General features: G+C 40.1%; 1 protein-coding gene across 1 annotated transcript in view; it reads left to right on the plus strand.

The window, feature by feature from the left end:
- Window positions 1-18,399, plus strand: part of WNK1 (WNK lysine deficient protein kinase 1) — a 134,464-nt gene that overhangs the window by 26,804 nt on the left and 89,261 nt on the right.

Raw genomic sequence — 18,399 nt, forward strand, 5'->3', positions numbered from 1 at the left:
TTGTAATTTACAAAGTCCTTCATAGTTGGGTTTCAAATATACAATGAACCAGGGCCAATTCCACCTTCATTTGCCAATCTCCCTCTACAGTGTTCTCAGAGTGTATCTCATACCACCACCCTTTGCCCCCCAGCCTGCCATTTACAATTTAGATGGTGAGAGTTTGGGTCTCTTGATTCCATTATTGTTGACTTTGGCTTAGATACTAGGTTTTGCCCTTTATTTTCTCCACCCATGGACCTGATACCGCTTGGCTGGCCCCCATCCTTTTATATATTTATGTTTCTCATCCTCCACTCGGTTTCTTCCTTCTCCTCACTATACTCTGGGGCCAGGGGTGTTTGAGACAATCCCCATTTAGACCATTGCATTTCTTCATGGAGTTACTCTAAATACCACATATAAGTTGTATAAATATAAATATAGAGTCCTAGTGTTAAGGTGAGGCCTTTCTCAGCACGGTGCCTGTAGCCCTTGGGCTGGCAGGTCTGAAGGTTGCAGGATAATGGTGGAGAGATTCACAAGCAGTCGGATGAAGTTTCAGGAGACAGTTTTAGTACATGGCCCTAACCACCATATCCATTAATCCACATGGCTTCTAAGTTAAATTTATAATGCAGCCTCTTACTTGCTGCCCTCCATGATACATGATACATTGCTGCCTTTTTTTCCTTCCCAGCTTTGGGTGGGTCTGATCATCCAGGTGCTATCAGCATATAGAATTGGGGTAGGGGTGACATTTCCCCCTTCTCTGTCTTAAAGAAACAAACAAAAAAATAAATAAGTTACAAAGCTTTTGTAACTATTCTCCGGCAAAGACCGGAACTCTAATATAACCCAAAGCATCAAAGTTTAAAGTATAAACAATTCCTTTAAAATATCAGCCTTTTCCATATCTTAACATGCCTCAACATTTTTACGTAAACTTCTCTGAGCATAAACATTAGAACTTTTCTACAGATACACATGTAGTTTGAAATTCTTAGATTATTACACCAAGCACTATTAATAAGTCTAGAACATCCTAGTTCGTTTCCATAAACTTCTCTAAACAAAATTACAAGAACATTTTGTATTTTTCCTTCTTCTGGCTTACTTATCTTAGTTCCATTCATTTTGCAGCAGATTGCGTGGTTTTATCATTCCTTACAGCTTTGTAGTATTCTTGGTATATATGTACCACATCTTCATGATCTGTTGTTTAAATATAAAGTCTAAAGTCCACGTGTTGGTTGAGGCCTCCTTTGGCATGACACCTTTAGCCCCTCAGCTGGCGGGTCTTAAGAGTGCAGGGTAACAGCAAAGCAGTTAATTCACAAGCAGTCAAAGTTTCATTGGAGTCAGTTTGCTTTTGGTCCAAGGCCCTGTCCACCATAAGCTTTCATCACATGGCTTCTATGCTAAGCTCTAGTCATGCAGCTTCTTCTTGCTGCTTCTCCTCTGGCTCTCCGCTTCTTTCTGCATCTCCCTTCTCCCAGCAATACTCTATTATTGTTTATTCAAAATACTCCCGCCCACCCCAGGTGTGGGCAGTGTGACCACACGGGATAATTATCTCAACAGAAAGCTTAGGGCCTTGGGGGAAGGGATACCTTACAGTGACCAACTTACTCCGATGTTTGTTTGTTTTGTTTTGTTTTTTAGGTCACGCCCGGCAGTGCTCAGGGGTTACTCCTGGCTATCTGCTCAGAAATAGCTCCTGGCAGGCACTGGGGACCATGTAGAACACTGGGATTTGAACCAACCACCTTAGGTCCTGGGTCGGCTGCTTGCAAGGCAAACGCCACTGTGCTATCGCTCCGGCCCCTACTCACTCCTATGTTGTTGGAAATCTAGGTTGATTCCAAGTCTTAGTTACTGTACTGAATGTTGCAATGAATAGCAGTGCAAATACATCCTTTTGGGTAGCTGTTTTTCTCTCCTGGAGATAGATACCCATAAGAGGGATTGCTGTGTTATTTGGCAGCTCAATTTTTTAATTTACTGAGAACCTTCCATACTGTTTTCCATAGGGGTCGGACCAGGCAGCATTCCCACCAGCAGTGGATGAGAGTTCCTTTCTCACCACATCCCCACCAAAAGTGATTGTTTTCATCATTTTTGATATGTGTCATCCTCATTGGTGTAAATTGATATCTCATTGTCTTGATTTGGACTTCCCTAATAAGTAAGTGATGCTGAACATTTTTCATTGCCTGTTGGCCATCTGTTGGTCTTGCTCAGAGAAGTGTCCATTTTCTCTCTCGTTTTTGATTTTTTTTTTTTTTTTTAGGTTTTGTGGAAGTAACCATTGAGTTTTTGTGTATCCTAGTTATCAGACATATATCTGATGTGTTCAGTACAAAAACTTTCTCCCATTCAGTTAGCGGTCTTCTAATTTTAGCCCATGTTTCTTTTGCCAAACAGAACGTTTTTAGTTTTATGTAGTCCCATTTATTCAAATTTGATGCTGTAGCCCTTGCCTTTGGCATCCTATCCTTGAAGACTTCTTTGAGGTCTAAATCTTGGAGAGTTCTGCCTGTTTACCTCAAAGAACTTTATGAATTGGGTCTAATGTTAAGGTCTTTAAAAACACTTTGAATTGAAAAGCTATACCTACTCACACACAGAGATTATTCCTGACAATACTTAGGAATGTCTCCTGTCTGTGTTTTGGGGACCATATCACACAGTGGGAATTGAACATGGGTCAACTGCCTGCAAGGCAGATACCTTAATCACTGTATTCTCTTTGGCCCCTGTATTTTTCTTTTCAAAGAGTAGTAAACATTGGAGCTAATTATTCAAAGTGAAAGGATAGGCTGATAAGATTTTAAAGAGTCTTAGATAAGGCTTATGGAATGACCTTATGGAGTCTAGGACTTCTCAGTTCTTTCCTAAGGAAGTGGATCCTATTAGTCTCAATACCTATCCGAGATACAGAACTCTGAATAACCTATAGATTTGACTAAATATGGCAATTCTTTTTTTTTTTTTTTTGGTTTTGGTTTTGGTTTTTGGTTTTGGGGTCACACCCGGCGGTGCTCAGGGGTTATTCCTGGCTCTGCACTCAGAAATCGCTCCTGGCAGGCATGGGGAGGGTGACCATAGGGGATGCTAGGATTTGAACCACCATCCATCCTGGATCAGCTGCGTGCAAGTCAAACGCCCTACTGCTGTGCTATCTCTCCAGTCCCTAAAGATAGCAATTTTTAACTGTATTTGAGAATAGCTTATTCTATTATTAACTTAGAACTTGACTTTGAAAAAGTTTCCTTGAGGTAATTTACATACCATACAATTCACCCACTTAAAATATACAATTCAATGGTTTCTAATATTTCATGGTGATACAACTATAACAACCTGTCTTGTTTGTTTTTGGTTATATCCCCTCAGTGCTCACTCAGGGCTTACTCCTGGCTCTAATCTCAGAAATCAGTTCTGGCAGGTTTATGGGACTGAGTGTATGGGATGCCAGAGATTGAATCTGGGTCAGCCATGTTCAAAGCAAGATCTTACTTGGTATGCCATCTCTTTGGCCCTCAATTTATTTTATTTTTTTAATTACTTTATTTAAACACGGTGGTTACACAGTTGTTCATGACACAATTTTTTCCGCACAGATAAAAAGTTATTCATGATTTTCATTCACCAGTGCACATTTCCCACCACAAATGTCTCTTAGTTTCCCTTCCAACCCCTCCCCCAACTTGCCTATGGAGCAGACATTTCCCCCCCAATCTCCTCTTTCTCCTCTCTCCCCTCTTCCCTCTTTTCTCTCTCCCTCTCTTTTTCCCCCCCTTTTCCCCTCTCTCCATCTTCCCTTTTAGACACTGTAGTTTATACTATTGTTACCGAGGGGTTTCATGCCTATCACTTCATCTCTTTTCAGCACTGAATTCTGGTCCAGAGTGATCATTTCCATAGTCACTGTGGTCTTTTCACTGCCCTAACTGCACTCTCCCCACTATTTGTGGGAAGATTCCTACCATGGATTGGTCCTCCTGGCTGTTGTCTATTGTTTCTGGGTAATATTACCATGCTCTCTCTCTTTCTTTAATGTCACAAATAAGTAAGACCATTTTCTGACTCATTTCACTCAACATAATACTCTACATATCCATCCATATATAAGCAAATTTCATGACTTCATTTTTCTGAACAGCTGTGTAGTGTTCCGTTGTCTAGATGTACTACAGGTTTTTTTTTTATTCTGTTTTGTTTTACTGGTTTTTAGGCCACATCTATTGACACTCAGATTATAGTCCTTACTCTGTATTCAGAAATTATTTCTGGCAGGCTCAGGAGACTATATGGGATGCCAGGTATCGAGCCCAGGTCAGACATGTGCTCCAGCCCTAATAAAGTTTCTTTATCCACTTGTCTGTTCTCGGCCACTTGGGTTGTTGCCAGATTCTGGCTGTTGTGAATAGTGCTGCAATGAACTTAGGGATGTAGGGGCTTTTCTACATTGTATTTAGGAGCTCCTGGAGTAGATTCCTAGAAGTGGTATTGCTGGGTCATAGGGAAACTCAGTTTTTAGTTGTTTTTTTTTTTTTTTTTTTTTTTTTTTTTTTTTTTTGGGTCACACCCAGCAATGCTCAGGGGTTATTCCTGGCTCTACGCTCAGAAATCACCCCCGGCAGGCTCGGGGGACCATATGGGATGCCGGGATTTGAACCAGCGACCTTCCGCATATAAGGCAAACGCCTTACCGCTGTGCTATCTCTCCGGCCCAGTTTTTAGTTTTTTTGAGGAACATCCATATTGTTTTCCCAAAAAGGCGAGATCAGTTGGCATTCTCCTCACATTTGCACTTAACACTTGTTCTTTGTGTCTGGCCCTTCATCACATCCCCAAAAGTACTATTTCCGTCATAACTTTTCACCAAAACCTTTAGCTGTGGTCAATCAATATAGGTTGTTTTTTTTTTTGTGACTGGTTTCTTTTCACTACATTTTCAAAACTCATATTTTTTCATTTATGATTTATGATTAGTATTCTTTGTATGAATATATATTTTGTTTATCAAGTTGACATTTGATTGTATGTTTTGGCTTTTATGAATAATACTGCTTTGAACATAATTGTATCAACTTTTATATGCACATACAGATTCATTTCTCTTGGACAGATACTAGAGAAGAATTGCTAGTTTATGTAGTAATGAAGTAAATCTTTTGTGAATTTGCCAATTTTCCATTGTGACTATACCATTTACCATCAGTAAATGAAGGTGCCAATTTCTTGCATCCTGTTCACATTTGTTTTTGTATATGTTAATTTTAGTCTCTAATGGATTTGCAGGTCAAGTGGTATCTTGTTTTGGTTTAGATTGCATTTTCCCAATGGTTAGTGATAGTGGACATTTACTGTAAAGAAACTTGGAGCCCGGAGAGGTAGCACAGCGGCAGGGCGTTTGCCTTGCACGCAGCCAATCCAGGCCGGACCGTGGTTCAAATTCCAGCATCCCATATGGTCCCCCTTGCCTGCCAGGAGTGATTTCCAAGCACAAAGCTAGGAGCAACCCCCGCAATCCCTGAGTGCCGCCGGGTGTAACCCAGAAAACCAAAATAAATAAAACACAAACTGAGCAGTTTAGAGTGGACATATTTAAGGAAGTCTTTCCTTAGAGTTAAAGATTTACAGGCACTTTCTCGTTATTCTGGAGGTAGTCTTTTCCGTTTCTAAATTATGCTTTAAGTAAGAGATTTTAATTTTGATGGGAGTCCACAAATGATTTTTTTTTTTTTTTGTGGTTTTTGGGTCACACCCGGCAGTGCTCAGGGGTTATTCCTGGCTCCAGGCTCAGAAATTGCTCCTGGCAGGCACGGGGGACCATATGGGACGCCGGGATTCGAACCGATGACCTCCTGCATGAAAGGCAAACGCCTTACCTCCATGCTATCTCTCCGGCCCCCACAAATGATTTTTATTTTGTGATTTTTCAGCTCAGGGGTTACTCCTGGCTCTACACTCAGAAATTGCTCCTGACAGGCTCAGGGAACCATATGAGATGCCGGGATTCGAACCACCGACCTTCTTCTGCATGCAAGGCAAACGCTACCTCTAACAAATGATTTTTATTTTGTGATTTTTCAGCTCAGGGGTTACTCCTGGCTCTACACTCAGAAATTGCTCCTGACAGGCTCAGGGAACCATATGAGATGCCGGGATTCGAACCACCGACCTTCTTCTGCATGCAAGGCAAACACACTACCTCTATGTTATCTCTCCGGCCCCAGAATCATGTACTTTTTTATGTTCCTAAATATTATATTATTTTTGATGTGGATAATGTTCATTAATTTTTTTTAACTCGGGGCACCACAGTCTACAATACTATCAATAGAGGTTTATTTGTTATTTGTTTTGGGCCACACTCTTGTGGCACTCAGGAATTACTCCGAGATCAAATTCAGGCTGGCCTATTGCAAGGCAAGCACCTTCCCAGTTATCCTGTCACTTCAGCCCTTATGCAAAACACAATCCCTTATACAATTACTCCATAGTCTGGGTAGTTTTTAAAATTCTATTTCGAATTGGCAGTGTGTAATAGCAATAGTACAAATCAGTTATTTGGGGGGTGGGATTCACACCCAGCATCGCTGGTTCTGCGTTCAGAAATCACTCCTGGCAGGTATAGGTATGGGGGACCATATGGGATGCTGGGATTCGGACCACCATCCTGAATCAGCTGCTTACAAGGCAAACGCCCTACCATTATGCTATTTCTCTGGCCCCAAATTAGTTGTTTTTAAATTTTGATTTTGTGTCTTGCAATTTTGCTGAAATAATTTATTACTTATGGTAGTATTTTGTGTCTAGGACTTTTTTTTTTTGGTTTTTGGTTTTTGGATCACACCCAGTGACACTCCTGGCTTGGGGAACCATATGGGATGCCAGGGGATCGAATCTCAGTCAGTCCTAGGTTAGCGTGTGCAAGTCAGAAGCCCTACACTGCTCCGGCCCCATAGGACTTTTTTTTTTTTTAAATACAAGACCATATATGTGGAAACCAAGCATTGTAATACCCCACATTAACAAATCACACAGCTCATGTGGTGGTCATTTATATGTTCATTTATTCTTCTAATCTGGTGTTTTTTAGTTTTTCCTTCTCCCTCTTCATTGTCCAAACTAGAAACTTTAGAACAGTATTAAGTAAAAGTGATGAAAGTAAACATCTTGTTTTTTATTTGTAATCTCAGGGAAAAGCATTTAATCTTTCAAGATTAGGGATGATATTAGAATTTTTCATAGTAGTTGTTTATCATCAGAATGAGGTTGCTGAATGTTTTTTTTATTCTAATAGAGTATTGAGTTATGTCAAGTACCTTTTTTGCAGGGAGTCTAGATTAGCTGTGTGAGCTTTGTGATTTGTTGAGGTGGAGTAATGTATTGATGAGTTTTCAGGTTTTCCATTACCCTGTATTCCTGAGATTCCTTTTTGTGGGAAGATAAGCATCCCCAGCAGTAGTACACAGATCACTTGGGGGCCAGGAGTGGTAGGGATTGAACCTGAGACCTCTCATTTGTTAATCATGTGCTCCATTCCTTTCTGAATCATCTCTGGACTAGGTGATAGAATTTTTTTTTATACTGTTGTTAGGTTTGTTTGCTAGATTTTGATGAGGAATTTACTCTGTATTTATAAAGGATTATTGTTCTGTGGTTATAATGTTACCAGTGAATCCATCTGTAGGCTTTTCATTGTGGGAGATTTTTATAAATCGCTGTTCTAACCTCACTTTTTAAGTTCTAGATAGAGTTTTTGTTTTTAAATCTTCATTCAAGAGTTTGGGCCACACCTGGACATTCTCAGGAGTTACTCCTGACTCTGAGCTCAGTAATTATTCCTGGTTGATTCGGGGTGACTATATGAGATGCTGGGGATCAAAGCCTGGTTGACTGAGCAAGGCAGGCACCCTACCTACTATGCTATCTCTCTGGCCCCCAACTCAGTTAAGTTTAATAGAATCACTGGTACTGTTGCTATTTTCTTCTATCATTTTACTCTTCAGTTATCAATTATAATTATCTTACCCCCGCTATTCTATTGGATATTTTCCTTTAAATTATATTTTGCTCTGTAATTTATGAGATACTTTTAGATTTATAAAACAAATTTTATATCCTAAACTTCCAAGATTTGTATAAGGATGGTGTATTTCCAGCCCTTCCAGCCCTCCCCTCCCCCATATTTTTCTCAGTTCTAGGAACTAGTGAAGGCATGAGAAAGAGGAATGGGAAGCATATATCCTGTTGATTATACAACAAGTTATATTGTTGCAAGGGTTAAAAAAAAACATTTGAGAGCTTAAGAAAGCATATAATCAGAAATCCATAATTTGATATTTCAAACCAAAATTGGTTCAGCAATTGGATAACAAATTTCCTTATGACTATAAATTCTATCTATCTAGAATATTACCTGTTTCCCTTATTGTTCGTTTAAGTATAGCCATTCCAGCAGAATGGGGTGGTCCAAGGCCACTTGAAGTAATATGTGGTACTGATGGTCGAGTGCTGGTTGGTAGTTCTGGTGGTCTCTAGGGTCAGTCAACCCAGTGGTGCTCGGGGTTCAACATGACAACACCTGGCCATGTGGGAGGTAATATGATGCTGGGATTGAACTCAGGGTTTGCACATGGCAGGTGTCTGTACCACCACTTTGAACTATATCCCAGCTACATTGATTATCCTTCTACTGTATTAGTTTAGTTGCTACCAAAAAAAGTCCTGTCATAAGTACATTTTTTTATATTCCCCACCAACACCAGAAACTGGCCACATTACTGCTGATTATACATAAAACAATTGCAGTTATGAGAAGTGATTTTTTTTTTTTGTCATTTGTGTGACTGATAGTGGGATCATAAGCTCCATTCTTTTTCAGAAAAGAACAGAAAGAAAAAAAAAAAGCCATGAAGGTTACAAAATATAAATTAAGAAAAAGCCTCTGGGGCCAGAGTGGTGGCGCAAGCAGTAGGGCATTTGCCTTGCACACGCTGGCCTAGGACAGACCACAGTTTGATCCCCTGGCGTCCCATATGGTCCCCCAAGCCAGGAGCAATTTCTGAGCACATAGCTAGGAATAACGCCTGCGCGTCACCGGGTATGGCCCAAAACCAAACAAACGAAAAAGAACTTTATTTTATGGATTTTTTTTTGTCCTGAGCTAAGTGAAATAAGCTTTGGGTATCCGTTACCTCAATAAATTTGAATCTTTGTGATTGCTTGTACACTGTTTGTTTTCCTTTGACTATGGCTTCTTTAGGGGGAAGGGTGGACTATACCCCGAAGTGCTCAGGTGTTATACCTGGTTCTCTACTCAGAAATCCTCCTGGCAGGCTTTGGGGAGCCTGTGGGATGCTAGGGATGGAACCTCGAGTAGGCTGCATGGAAGGCAAATGCCTTACCCACTGTACCCTCTCTCTGGCCCTGACAATGGCTTCCTGATAAGATGGCCCATACCCAAGTTTTATTGCTAATAATTTTGAGTTTTCAGGGCTTTTTCTGGGAGGAAGGAGGTCTTCCCATTTAATAAAAATGTTGAAAGTCGGGGCCAGAGCTGTATCATAGAGTAGGGTGTTTACTTGCATGCAGCCATCCAGAGCCTTGGTATCCCAGGGTCCCCGAGCCTGCTAGGAGTAACCCGAGTGCCACTGGGTCAGCCACATGCAAGGCAAACACCTTACCACTGCACCACTGCTCTGGCCCCAGATTGCTTTTTATTTTTATTACATTTATAAACTTTCAGAATAATTCTTGCTTCCATGAAGAAGCATTGCCTTTCTTAAAAAGTTTGTTTACCATCCTTTACCTCCCAGTAATGTTTACTGCCCTGTTAGGGAGACTTAACTATCAAGTAGAGATATAGAGCATCTTTTTCTGTGAGTATATGGGAAAAACCTAGTTCTTCTGTAAGGGTACCAGATTGGAAGATCATAAAGTAATCTGGCAGTGTGAAAGTCCTTTTAATCTGTTCATCAACAATGGAAAGGTTTTGCATGAAGTCTTTGTTTGGCTTCTATGTGCTGTTTTCCTACCTTTTACCAAGATTCACTCTCTAGTTATTCTGAGTAATCAAGAAGGAAGGTAAAACTTTACTTCAGTTAAAAAAAAAAGTCACATAGAATATTTAAAAATATAGGAGCCAGAGTGATAATACAGCAAATAGAGCCTTTGCCTTGCTTGCACAAGACTGTTTGGGGTTTAGTTCCCTGTATCCCAAAAGTCTCCCCTGATACCTCTACCCTCTATGTTTGGCCCTGAACATTACTGGGTTGGTCCAAAAACAAATAAAATAATTAAAATAGAAGTTTAAAAGTACAAAATACTTTTATTTTATTATGACCTTTAAACCTTTAAGTGTAGATATTCCAGACTTAATTTTATGATTTATTTTTTTAAAAAGCACACAGTGGTTCTGTGTGTTTTTTTTAATTGCAATATATAATTGAAACCTATGCTGTATTAGAAAGTAGTGTTTCAAACTGTAGTTTTCATATTAGAGACCAAGTGCTATTTCTATATCCTGACATCCAACAGCATTATTTTCAAAGATGGAATAGGTACCTAGGTTTTTTGCAAAGTCAGTTTGGTGCAGAAAATGATAAGAAGGGAGGACCAAATGTAATTTAATCAAGTAATTCCAGATACTTCTCTCCACCCATATTTTGAGGTGTAGACATCATATGTGGCCTTAATTTAGAAGTACAACTTTGCGTATTGATATAAAAGCTAACAAAGTTTAACTGTTACTTCTTGAGGGCCAGTGTTTCAGGTATTTTAGATTGAGTTATTAAAAACAGTACTGTTTACAACTTGGTGTAAGGCTTATTTTTTAGTTCAATAAAGTAAGTAGTAGGCAAGTTTAGGATTGTGTCCTTGAAAATTAGAAATTTAAATAGAAAGAGAAAATGCCTTATAAAGACAATATTTAAAATGAAACTTACTGGAAGGCAAGAGAATGAGGATGTGTGAATTGTAAGGTCATGTACCAAATATTAACATTGTGTTTCTCACCCAAGAAGAGATTGCATCAGCAAATAATTTATCCAGCACTGTTGTTTGGATGGTACGGAGATGAACAATAGTTTCAGTTGTTTTCGGGCTCCCCACCTCCACTCAGCAGCCTGGAACTGGGCATGTTATTGGAAGTCATATGATTGTGATCTTTGGTTTTGTTCATTTAGTCCAGGCATTCCCAAACTCTTTGATCTTCTAGTCCTGTTTCAGAAAAGGAAAAAATTTACTTAGTGCCTCCCTGGAAAGTTTGAAGTGAACAAACAGAAAGTGTCCCCTTCCTCCACTTACACCACAGGGCAGTAATTGCCCTCCTGGATTGTCCAGTGCCCTCCATTGCAGGAGGGGTGCTATCACCCCATTTGGGAAACACTGATTTCGCCTGTCAAAACAATTTTGTGTAGGTAGAAAGAAACACGAAATGAATTGAGTGGGTTAGCTGCATCAGCTGTACTTTACATAGAAGAGAATGAGTTCAGCAATTGGGATAATATCAAGCCCCGGAACGTCCAACTTGGTTGTGCTGGAGAAAAGCTTTTGAAGAGTCACATTGTTAATTTCTTCTAAATTTCACTTGGTTTCTATTAAAACATTTTCATTGCCTTCATGAGGCTGATAGTTTTAAGCGATGTATTTCCCTCTTATTTTACCTCAGCTATAATTTAATAAGTATCTCGTTCTTTTCAATAATCCCTAGTTAACAGAAATATCAACTTGGTTTTTCTGAGAAGATAATTGTTTCAACAGTCTTTACAAAATTTAATAGGTATTTGTCTAGCATGGTGAATGAAACATGAGCTTTGAATAAAATCGCCATTTTAATGAATGGTTCTGTTTTCTCATGAGGAATTTTTTTGAGTCTGTTCTGTTACAGTAATATTTCCTAATAATTCAAAAGGATTTTGTTTTCTGTCTTAGAATGAGAATAAAAGTAAATAAACAACATGTAAATAGTAAGCCATTGGAAGGTTTTTTGGTTTGTTTGTTTTTTTAATTGTTTGGCCTGGGAGAGATTGGGCCATACTCAGATGTGCTCAGGACTTTACTCCTTGCTGTGTACTCAGGAATCACTCCTGACAGCGCTTAGGGAACCAGATAATATGACTGATGTTTTGATAACTGGGAGTTGTCCCGTTGGCCAAAGGTACTCATCAAGTTTGTTTAGTGGTGGTGCTCTCAGTCATTGTGAATAGTGCTTGTCAGGGGCTGCACACTTAGTCATGGTGCTAACATACTTGAGTTTTGCTACTTGCCCATGTGTCCATGATGGGGAATGATTACACCCTTAAATTGGCTGCAGAGTGGTTGGAAATGGCACTGGGAATCACACACAGTAGTGCCACCAGGCACAAACTGTGGAAGTCGAGACAGATCTTGGCAAGGTGGGTAACACTAGTTTCTCTGTTATTTTGTTAGAGCCAGAAATGACACTGAATCATGAGCTCACGCTGGAAGGCAATTTAGCCATGAAGGCATCTTCTTCCCCCTTTAGATTCTTGTTTTATCTTGTTGGGCTAAAACTGATTAAGCTCAAATTTACTTGTAGCACTCTGCACTCAGGGATCACTTCTGGTGGTGCCAGAGACCTAATCGAGGTTGACCACATGCAAGGCCCTAACTGTACTCTCTCTCTCCAGCTGCCCCTTAATTCTTCTGTGAACTAAAATAATTTTCTGAGATACTTTATGAAATGCCCTTAAATTAAAAATAGGAATTCGGTTTTACATAGAATAAGTCAAGTTACTGAGCAATGCACTCAATGCACTAAGTAATTGAGTTTTATTACCACTTAGTCATGTTTTTAGTACAACTGTATTTCAAATGTTAATTTTAAGCAAGTGAATGTAGCCCAATGATAGACCCTTGTCTTGCCCTACATATGTGAAGCAAGAGACTTAGAGTGGCAGTCTTTTTTTTTTTTTTTTTTTTTTTTTTTGCTTTTTCTTTTTGGGCCACACCTGGTGACTCTCAGGGCTTACTTCTGGCTATGCACTCTGAAATTATTCCTGGCTTGGGGGATCAACTGGGATACTGGGGGATTGAACTGCGGTTCTTCCTAGGTTAATGAGTGCAAGGCAAACTTCCTACTTACTGCTTGTGCCACTGCTCCGGCCCCACAGTGGCAGTTCTTTCTTAACCAGGGGCCATATGGGCCTCTAGTATATTCCAAGGGAGGTACAGGTAAAATTTTTATAAATGGGGACTATTACATGAAACTAGAGAAAGCCAATCAAGAGGCAGCGGGTAAAGGAACAAAACAAGGTCAGAAGGAGACTGGTCAGAAATAGTCTGGAAGCACAGTCTTATACCATCCATGAAATTAGTTATCATTCATTTTAAGGAAGGATAAATATCTATAGTAGATGGGTAAAAATAATCCCTACTTAGAATAGAACAACTAGGAAAAACTAGACTGTAAGTTATTCTAGTAGTTGGATAGAATTTTAGAATTGAGATTCAAAATATAGTTGATGACATTATAATTAAATATACTAGTTTAATTTTTGGTGAAGAAGTCTTTGTTTATTTCCATTTAGACCTGTGTAGACGCAGCTATTTATAACGAGCTGGGTTTTGCGTTAGAATCACGCTAGATATAACTGAGTACAATTTCAGTTCTTAGAATTTAACATAAAATATTTTTTATTTCTTGGTGGAGAAATGCTACTTGCTTGTTTAAGGATAAGCGCACTTTTCTTCCCCTCCTTTTTAAAAAGTTGAATTCAGTGCTTCACTCAACCTAAGGCTATATTGCAAAATCATTATGCTAGGTTATCAGATGCTAGAGAAAACAAGAAGTGTTTTGTCACTGTCATAAGAATAAGTGGAGGGGGCCGGAGAGATAGCATGAAGGTAAGGCGATTGCCTTCCATGCAGAAGGATGGTGGTTCGAATCCCGGCATCCCATAAGGTCCCCCGAGCCTGCCAGGAGCGATTTCTGAGCGTAGAGCCAGGAGGAACCCCTGAGCACTGTTGGGTTTGACCCAAAAACCGAAAAAAAGAAAAGAAAAAAAAGAAAGTCGTGTTTGGGGCCGGAGCAATGGCTCAGCAGTAGGACGTTTGCCCTACCAGGAGTATGCAATTTCTGGTGACAATAACTAAAAAAAGGTAGAGAAATAATTAAGGCAAAACATTTATTAAAACTTAAGACAAAAAACAATGCTTAAGTAGGACTTCTTCTCCCTGCCCCCCAGTTTTTGAACACCTCCTGGAATATTATGCTTAGTACTATGTTCAGGGTTTGTTATTAGGCAGTGCTAAGCAATCATTTGTTGCCAGGGATTGAACCCATACCTCTGCATGCAAAGTATCTGCTCAGCCTCTAAGCCACATCTCTAGCTCAGATGTTTAGTTATATCTAAAATTTTGAGAATAATTTATACAGTTGATGTTGGCCTTTAATCTTATTACTATGTAAATCTCCCCTAAATAAGACACATTTTAGAGTGTAGACTTTTCGGATGCAGAATACTCTATCCTGTGATACTTAAGGTACAGGAGTAAGTAGCAACAAAGGGCCAAAAGGCAACAGAACAAGAGTGAAATACGAACTGAATTGGTGGGCAGCGAGTTTGTACCAAAGGAGGGGGTTATTCTGGTGATGGCGTATGGTATTGGAATGATAAAAGCATGAAATCATCATTAACAGTTGTATAACTCTGTACCTCAGTAAAGTTTAAAAAGAATTGTTAAAGAATGCATAAATTTTTCAAACATTTCCAACATAATGGCAGTAGCTTGTGGGGCTGGAATGATAGATAGTACAGAGTAGGATGCTTGCCTTGTACATAGCCAACTTGAATGTGATCCCTGGGAATCCATACGATTTCTAGAATTATTTCCACTCGGGAGTAATTCCTGAGTGCAGAGCGAGGGGTAATCCCTTAAGCATTACCCATCAATCATGTGTGGGCCCAATAAACCAAAATAAATAAATACCCCCCAAAACCCCTTGCCCTATATAATATATATTTAAAAATATTGATTAAAGAACCAAAAAAAAAAGACCAAAAATTTCTTTCAATTGCATAGCTAAGTTTAAGGATAAAAGAAGGAAAAGGGGAGGGGCTAGAGAGGATAGCATGGCGCTAAGGCGTTTGCCTTTTATGCAGAAGAGGGACAGTGGGTTTGAATCTTGGCATCCCATATGGTCCCCTGTGCCTGCCAGGGCCGATTTCTGATCATCAGAGCCAGGAGTTAACCCCTGAGCACTGCCAGGTGTGACCCCCAAAAAACAAAAAACAAAAAAAGAATGAGAAGGGGGCAGGGGGCCAAGGCCAGAGCAATGGCACAGCAGTAGGGCATTTGCCTTGGACACTGCTGACCCAGGATGGACCTCGGTTCTATTCCTGGTGTCCCATATGGTCCCCCAACTAGATGTGGCCCAAAAACCAAAAAGAAAAAAAATAAATGAGAAGTGGGGAGAGAGAAGAGAGAATGAGAATGTCTGTCACATGGGGCCGGAGTGATAGCACAGCAGTAGGCCATTTGCCTTGCACGTGGGTGACCTGAGACAGACCTGGGTTCGATCCCCCGGCATCCCATATGGTCCCCCCAGCCTGCCAAGAGCGATTTCTGACCACAGAGCCAGGAGCAACCCCTGACTGCTGCTGGGTGTGGCCAAAAAAGGAAAGAAGAAAAGAAAGAGAATGTCTATCGCAGAAGCAGGCAGGGGGCAAGAGGGAAACTGGGGACATTGGGTGGAGAAAAAGTAAAAAGTGCATATAAAGGGCCGGGCTCCCCCTGGGCCCCCGGTGGCACTAAAGGTAAGGTGCCTGCCTTCCCTGCGCTAGCCTTGGACGGACCGGACCGCGGTTCGATCCCCCCGTGTCCCATATGGTCCCCCAAGCCAGGAGCAACTTCTGAGCTCATAGCCAGGAGTAACCCCTGAGTGTTACCGGGTGTGGCCCAAAAACCAAAAAAAAAAAAAAAAGTGCATATAAAAATATGTACCAGTTGGGCCCGTGAGAGATAGCACAGCGGTGTTGCCTTGCAAGCAGCCGATCCAGGACCAAAGGTGGTTGGTTCAAATCCGGCGGTGTCCCATATGGTCCCTGTGCCTGCCATGAGCTATTTTCTGAGCAGACAGCCAGGAGTAAACCCTGAGCACTGCGGGGGTGTGGCCCAAAAAAACAAAAAACAAAACAAAAAAAAAATATGCACCAGTACATTGTATGACTGAAACCTCAATCATGGATGACTTTATAACTTGGTATCTCATACTAATCCAATTAAAGAGTTTATTTATTAAAAGAAAGAAAAATAATATCTAAGTTGTAAAATGAAGTTAAAAACCCTAGTAGAAGTGTAGATTGCCATTAGGGCTTACTTGGGATAACTGCCGATCTTACTAACCGAGGACTATAGATTTGCCACCTAATTAATAGTGAGTAAGTAGACTGTAGATGGTAGTACTCAGGCAGGTATTGAAAATGATGTCCAGTAATGTTTGGAAAATACAAACTTGAAGTTTTTTTTTTTTTTATCCTTATGAAAGGATAGACTAGAAAGATAAAAACATTTTTCTAAGATAAAGGAATAGACAATAGGCTGGGAAAAACAACACAACCCAAACTTTACCCTAATTATTAGCACTGAAACTACTTAGGTCAGTTCTGAAATACAACTTTCCCCCCAAATTAAAACCAAGCAGACCCAGGCTTTATTTTGAGAATTTCTATTTATGAGTGTGCATTCACAGTTGGATGAGATTTGAATTTGAATTGATTGGTCAAAAATAGTAGAACAAGAGGCCTTAAGAAACTGAAGCCTATCTGTAGGTGACACCTACCACAACAGACAAATGTGAAGCTCCTTATGGCTTAAGATAACTCTATTGTCCCAGTCTTTATAAATAACATACAAAAGCAAACCACAATGAGTTAGATAGGCAGAATTAGATCCTCAGAAACTCAGATAAGGTGGTACTGAATCGAACCTCTAAAATTATTTAATTTAAAAAATTAATTTTGTTTTTGGGCCAGAGCAGTGGTACTCAGTGTTTACTTTTGGTTCTGTGCTCAAGAATCACTTTTGGCAGGGTTTGAGGTACCCCAGGCTTGAACTGATAGTTATCAAAACTTTAAAAAATGTTAAATGAGGGGCCAGAGAGGCAGCACGGAGGTAGGGCATTTGCCTTGCATGCAGAAAAATGGTGGTTTGAATCACAGCATCCCAAATGGTTCCCCAAGCCTGCCAGGAGCAGTTTTTGAGCGTAGAGCCAGGAGGAACCCCTGAGCACTGCCGGGTGTGACCCCAAAACCAAAACAAAACAACAAAAAAAAGTTAAACTATAAACTTAGTTTATATTTAAAATGTTATACTATAAGCTTATATATTATTAGTGCATAATAATAAATACTGCTGGAAGGTCTTATGACTCATACTTATTTCAGAGTAATGATTTAAGTGCCATTTTGAATATCTGCCTGCTGGGATCATAGGGAAATATCCAGGCATGGCTGGATGGTATTAGTTTTATACATTAATACAGAAGTAAAAGTTTATTTTTATAAGTTCACAAACCTACCTTAAAGGAATTTGTGGACACCGCTGTGCTATCTCTTCCAGGCCCAAGACCTGTATCTTAAGAGAAATTTTTAGGGCCCAGAGAGATAGCACAGCGGCGTTTGCCTTGCAAGCAGCCGATCCAGGACCCAAGGTGGTTGGTTCGAATCCCGGTGTCCCATAGGGTCCCCCGTGCCTGCCAGGAGCTATTTCTGAGCAGACAGCCAGGAGTAAACCCTGAGCACTGCCGGGTGTGGCCCAAAAACCAAAAAAAAAAAAAAAAAAAGAGGAGCTTTTAAATGTATGTCTGAGAAAAATTGATATACTAATTCCTTTATTGTATTGTTGGGGATTAAAATGGAAACAGCCTAAAAGATTTACCAATAGGAGATAATGTAATACTGTGATATATTCAGATAATGAACGAGTTTTGTGAATTTTTTTTTGTTTGTTTTTTGTTTTTTTGTTTTTGGGCCACACCTGGCGGTGCTCAAGGGTTACTCCTGGCTGTATGCTCAGAAATAGCTCCTGGCAGGCACAGGGGACCATATGGGACACTGGGATTCGAACCAACCACCTTAGGTTCTAGATCGGCTGCTTGCAAGGCAAACACCGCTGTGCTATCTCTCCGGGCCCAGTTTTGTGAAATTTTAAGATTACAATTTAGAGTAACATTTTTATGGGGCATGCCCAATTAATTTGGTATGTCCAAATTCAAATTACGTTATTCAAAGATAAGTAGGGATGGGAAGGACAGTTGTTATTTAAGGGTTCTTTAAACAATGCCACACCAGCATCCTTGTGAGAACTCTATAGTACTGGTGATCAAACCCAGGACTTCGTATAAAGCATGTGTTCTGGCCCTTTGAACAATCTCTC

Source organism: Suncus etruscus, chromosome 11 (assembly GCF_024139225.1).
Source record: "Suncus etruscus isolate mSunEtr1 chromosome 11, mSunEtr1.pri.cur, whole genome shotgun sequence".
Taxonomy (NCBI): domain Eukaryota; kingdom Metazoa; phylum Chordata; class Mammalia; order Eulipotyphla; family Soricidae; genus Suncus; species Suncus etruscus.